Raw genomic sequence first — 6,130 nt, 5'->3', positions numbered from 1 at the left:
TGTATATGTACCACAGCTTTCTTATCCATTCATCTGCTGATGGACATCTAGGTTGCTTCCATGTCCTGGCTATTATAAACAGTGCTGCGATGAACATTGGGGTACACGTGTCTCTTTCCCTTCTGGTTTCCTCAGTGTGTATGCCCAGCAGTGGGATTGCTGGATCATAAGGCAGTTCTATTTTCAGTTTTTTAAGGAATCTCCACACTATTCTCCATAGTGGCTGTACTAGTTTGCATTCCCACCAACAGTGTAAGAGGGTTCCCTTTTCTCCACACCCTCTCCAGCATTTATTATTTGTAGACTTTTGGATCGCAGCCATTCTGACTGGTGTGAAATGGTACCTCATAGTGGTTTTGATTTGCATTTCTCTGATAATGAGTGATGTTGAGCATCTTTTCATGTGTTTGTTAGCCATCTGTATGTCTTCTTTGGAGAAATGTCTATTTAGTTCTTTGGCCCATTTTTTGATTGGGTCGTTTATTTTTCTGGAGTTGAGCTGTAGGAGTTGCTTGTATATTTTTGAGATTAGTTGTTTGTCGGTTGCTTCATTTGCTATTATTTTCTCCCATTCTGAAGGCTGTCTAACACCATTCACAAAAATAAACTCAAAATGGATTAAAGATCTAAACGTAAGACCAGAAACTATAAAACTCCTAGAGGAGAACATAGGCAAAACACTCTCCGACATACATCACAGCAGGATCCTCTATGACCCACCTCCCAGAATATTGGAAATAAAAGCAAAAATAAACAAATGGGACCTAATTAACCTTAAAAGCTTCTGAACATCATTTTTAAAGTGAACAATCTTAAAGGTTTTTTTTTTTTTTAATCTGTGGAATGCATCCAATATTACAAAGGACTTGTGAAGCTTGTAACAATTCCCATCTTATTGTTGATGGATCTGAGGTTCAGATGAGAACGTCATGCAGTAAGAGGAGGCCTGGTTTCATCCTTAGCTCAGTGCTCTTATCACAATGATACACCTTTTTCTAGAAGCATCATGACAGATTAAGGGCTCAGGCTAACAAAGTAGCCAGATTGCCGTCTTAGCAAAGCCTGTGTCCTGACTCTTCCGGTTTTTTGTTTTCTTTGACCCCATTTCAAGTAGGACTAATATGCAGAACATTAATTGGACCACTCTATGGTTGGTATAGGGCTTCCCAGGTAGCACTGTATGGTAAAGAAACTGCCTGCCAGTGCAGAGACACAGGAGACTTGTGTCTGATCCTTGGATCGGGAAGATCCCCTAGAGAAGGAAATGGCAACCCACTCCAGTGTTCTTGCCTGGAAAATTCCGTGGACAGAGGACTCTAGCGGGCTACAGTCCATGGGGCCACAGAGTCTGACACAACTGAGTGACTAAGCACACCATGATTGGTATAGTTGAAGAAACACCCAAATTTGGTGTTTTGAGCCTTTGGGCAAGTCAGATGCAAAATGTGATACAGCTTGGGCTGTCTTGAAAACCAGAGCTGTGAATCACTTTTAGGGTGGGAAAGCGTGGGCTCTGCCATCCCTCTGTGCCTGTTTATTGATCTAGCCTCTAGGCTGTCACTTAGTTTGCAAGGTGGAAATTATCTCTTCAACCTACACCTACTGTGTGCTTATGTAAAAAGTCAGATAATAAGCTACAGACACAAATTCAGTATTCACAGGAAAGGCTGGGAACGTTTCACAGAGGACTGCTGGTTGCCTTGGCAACCTGACAGCCCCCTAGGACAAGGCTCCAAACAGACAGGAGGCGGACACCAAGGCCAAGGTCTGTAGGAAGATGGCTTTGTGTGCTTACGCTCTCTGACAGCGTTTATCTCTGAAACACGAAAGCCCTGAGGCCTATGCTCAGGAAGGCAGCCTGACAGTCAACAGGAGACCAAGACTGATCTGATGTGATCTGCCTGAGTAGAAGAACACGTCTTCTTGTTTTCCCTTACACGGCTCCACCATTCCGATGACTCCAGAATAAAAGTAGCAAATGGAGGCATAGCTCGTGTCCAGTTAGTGTACTACCATCCTGAAAAGTATGATTTAGAAAATGGAAGGTGATCCTTTTTTAACATTTAAAGAAGTATTTAATTCATTTATTTATTTGACTGTGCCGGGGTTTAGCTGGGGCATGCGGGATCTTAGGTTGTGATGTGTGAACTCTTAATTGCAGCATGTGGGATGTAGTTCCTCGACCAGGGATGGAACCCAGGCCCGCTGCATTGGGAACACAGTCTTAGCCCCTGAGCCACCAGGGACGTCCCAGGAGATGATCTTTTTAACAAACACATCAGAATTTACCTATTCACATGATGGCTTTCCTTCAATAGGGGAGAGCAAGGGCACGACTGTTGCCTAAAATATTAGTGGTGCTGAGTGTGTTCATTTTTGGAAAGTACCTTTGTGGACATTTGCTAAACGTACTAGACAAAATCAATCTGATTAGCTTTGGGGAGGGGTCACGCTTCAAGTCTGTTAGTTCTTGACTGGAAAATGAACTGTATATTGATATGTCACTCCCTGTTGCCCAACACATTCTGGTGGTTCACGAAATCTTTGATGCGTGTTGTTAATAATCCACCTCCATCACTGGATTGCCCCCAAATCAAATCCACCTTTAAAGACTCACCAGCACCAGTAAGTCAAAAGGACATTCAGCAGAGTCTAGCTGGGTTTCCAAAAAGGCACTCCCAGAAAGCTGGGAACGCTGGATTTCCCAGGTGGGTAAAGAATCCACCTGCCAGTCAGGAGATATGGGTTTGATCCCTGATCTGGGAAGCTCCCCTGGAGAAGGAAATGGCAATGCAGCCCAGTATTCTTGCCTGAAAAATCCCTAAAGACAGAGGAGCCTGGTGGGCTACAGTCCATGGGGTCACAAAGAGTTGGACATGACTGAGTGACTAAGCAACAACAACAGAAAGCTGTGAGCAAGGATGATAGCCCTGGAGCATTTACATGGTATCCTCATGAGACTCCTTTGAAGGAGGCAATAATCAGTTGGTGTTCACTTGAAAGGGGGCAATAGTGATTTACAAGGTTGTATTAATTTCTGGTGAACAGCAAAGTGATTCATTTATACATGTGTGTATGTAGGTGTGTGTGTGTGTATATATATATACACACATTCTTTTTTATATGTTTTGCATTATGATTTATCATAGTTCCCTGTGCTATACAGTAGCACCTTGTTGTGTATCCATTCTATATATGCTAACTTGCATTGGTGCAGTGGTTTTAAATCACTACACTTTGCCCATGAAAGATGGGGTTTGTGTTCTCTTGAAAGTGAGCAGTCTTATGACTTCTTTGACTAATAGGATTCAACGAAAGTGACACTGTGTGTGTGTGTCTTAATTGTCCAGGCATGTCCAACTCTTTGCAACCCTATGGACTGTAGCTTTCCAGGCTCCTCTGTCCATGGAATTCTCCAGGCAAGAATACTGGAGTGGATAGCCATTCCCTTCTCCATGGAATCTTCCCAACCCTGGGGTTGAACCTGGGTCTCCCACATTGAGGGCAGATTCGTTACCATCTGAGCCCCACCAGGGAAGCCCCAAAAGTGATACTATATGACTACTAAGGCCAGGTCACAAAGGCTCATGCTGCTTCTAACTTGTTAGCTGGATATTCATTTTTGGAGCCTTGAGATGCCACCTAAGGAAGCATGAATACCTTGATTCCACCCTGTTGTGGGGAAGCTCAATATACATGGAGAGGTCAAATGTAGATGCAGGAGTCAACAGCCCAGGCTTTGAGGCATTCCAGCTCAGGCATCAGACCTATGAATGAAGACATCTTCAGACGATTCTAGCGCCCAGCTGTTCAAGCTGCTTTCAGCTATTTGAGTCTCCCCAGCTGAGGCCTGAGACATTGTGGAGCAGAGACAGGCAGTCCCCACCACACTCTGTCTAAATTCCAGACCCAGAGAATTTGTGAGCATAACAAAATAGTGTGCTGCTAACTTTAGGATGGCTTGTGTAAAACGGTAGGTAGCTAGAGCACTTGGCTTGACAAACACTGAACAGTTATAAGTAAGTCATATTATTTTAAAAGCCTACCTCTCCTTATCTGTTCTAGATAAACTGAACAAAGATTATAAAGAATAGTTTTTACCATTATTGTACCAGATAGTGAATCTAAGTTTTAGATCTCACAGTATTGGTGTCTCCTGTTAAACCTGCCACGATTGAGGGGTGGGTCTTTCTGGGCCTTTGTTTCCTCGTCTGTAAGATGAGCAATAGGTAATCTCCAGTGATTTCATGATTCTAAGGTTTCAGGCATGAACTGGGTGCAAAAAGTATTATTCCCACACCAATGTTGATAGGAGCATTATTCACACTAACCAAACAAAAGAAAAGAAAATGTGTCATAGACATACAACAGAATAGTATTCAGCCTGAAAAAGGAGTGTGTATTGACATAGGTACAACATGGATGAATCTTGAAAACATTACCTTTAGTGAAATAAGCTAGAAAGAGAAGGAAAATATTATGACTCCACTTAAATGAGATACCTAGAATAGGCAATTCATAGACACAGAAAGTATTGCGTTGGTCAAAGAATGTGTTTAAGGTTTTTGTAAGATATTATGGAAAAATCTGAACGAACTTTTTGGGCCGCCCAATAGAGTGGAGGTTATGAGGGGCTGAGAGGAGAGGGGACAGGGGAGTTAGTGTTTATTGGGTACGGAGTTTCAGCATGGGAGGATGAAACAGTTCTGGACACGGAGAGTAGTGGTGGTTAAGCAATACTGACATGGACTTAACACACTGAATTATACATTGAAACATGGTCCAAATGCGAATTTCTATGTTGTGTGTATTTCACGACAGTAAAAACATTAAAAAAAAAAGTTTATTCCCATAAACTTTGGTGCTGAAGCCCTAAATCTCTCATCTCTATGAAGAATGAAGATGTGTGCTCCTGCTCACCTTCATATAGTTATCTCGGGGGGTTGGAAATGTTCTCAGTCTTCTCCGTGGTCCCAGGAAGCAACCCAGGCCTTCATCTCATCAACAGAGATTTCTGGATGCTAAAAAGAGCCTCCACATCACCCTCACTTGACAAGTGAGGAAGAGGAAATAAACCTCAAGGAACCACCTTCTGTGGGAATAAAAGTAATCCAGCTAGACACCTTAGAGTTATAAATAAATTACATTTGGCCTTCTTCCATTCAGAATAATAAGTCTGCTTTTCTCTAAAAGTCCTGTTTTTAACTTGCTTGTAGTTTTTCTGTTCATCTCTAGGCCAAGGAGGTTATAGAACCCAGAACAGGACTTTAGAGAGATTATTCTCTTGAAGCTCTAATTTGAAATTTCCTTCTCAACACAGTCACCCAAGCAGCCACCATGAATTCACTAGAGTTGGCGTGAAAGATGGAATCTATTTGCTGTTCCTGTTACAACGTGCTTTACGGTGACATGGTGGCAGGGGCACTGAACTTGAAGTCCAGTGGCCTGAATTTAAATCTAGATTCTGCCTTGACCTAGGGCAGGCATTAAACCTCTCTGTTCTTCAATTTGCTTCATTCATAAATAAAGCAATTGGAGGAGATGGATGCTAAAATGCCCGTTAGCATCTGTGACTCTGTAATTACCTGATTATACATTTATTTTTGTTTGTGCTTTGAAAATTAGGAAGTGACCTATATACCTGAAAGTTATGCATCGATCACTTCTACTGTGTTTTCCATGTGAAGATGGAAACTTGCCTGGGTTGGTGGGTAGTCTCACTGTAGTGGATGCTTTGCTGCGTTCCCCAATCTTCACTCCAGACTGAAGGGCTTGTTCCACCAGCAGGGGGACTGGTGCCTGTAGACCGCTCTCCGGTGTCAGCCCCTCTCAGGCTCTTGCTCTTGACTAAACCCCACATTGCCAGATGCATCCTGCCTTCCTGGGTGCAGCCTGTGCCCAGTGCCTGACTCATGTGGGTTACAGAGGCCTCCACCCCAACTCGGGACAACCCGGGAAAGGTTTGACGAGGTTCAGAACTCCTTGCAGGGTTGGCTGAGGCCTTTGAAGAAACTAAATCACAAACTGCCATTTCCCTCTGACCAGACTTTCTTCCTTGTCTTCCCTCACCTGAGTCAAATCACAACCAAATCACTTTGCTGTACACCAAAAACTAACCCTATATTATAAA

This window comes from Bison bison, unplaced genomic scaffold (assembly GCF_000754665.1).
Source record: "Bison bison bison isolate TAMUID 2011002044 unplaced genomic scaffold, Bison_UMD1.0 scf7180017864050, whole genome shotgun sequence".
NCBI lineage: Eukaryota > Metazoa > Chordata > Mammalia > Artiodactyla > Bovidae > Bison > Bison bison.
The sequence above is the reverse complement of the archived record's forward strand: the minus strand, read 5'-3'. Positions refer to the sequence as shown.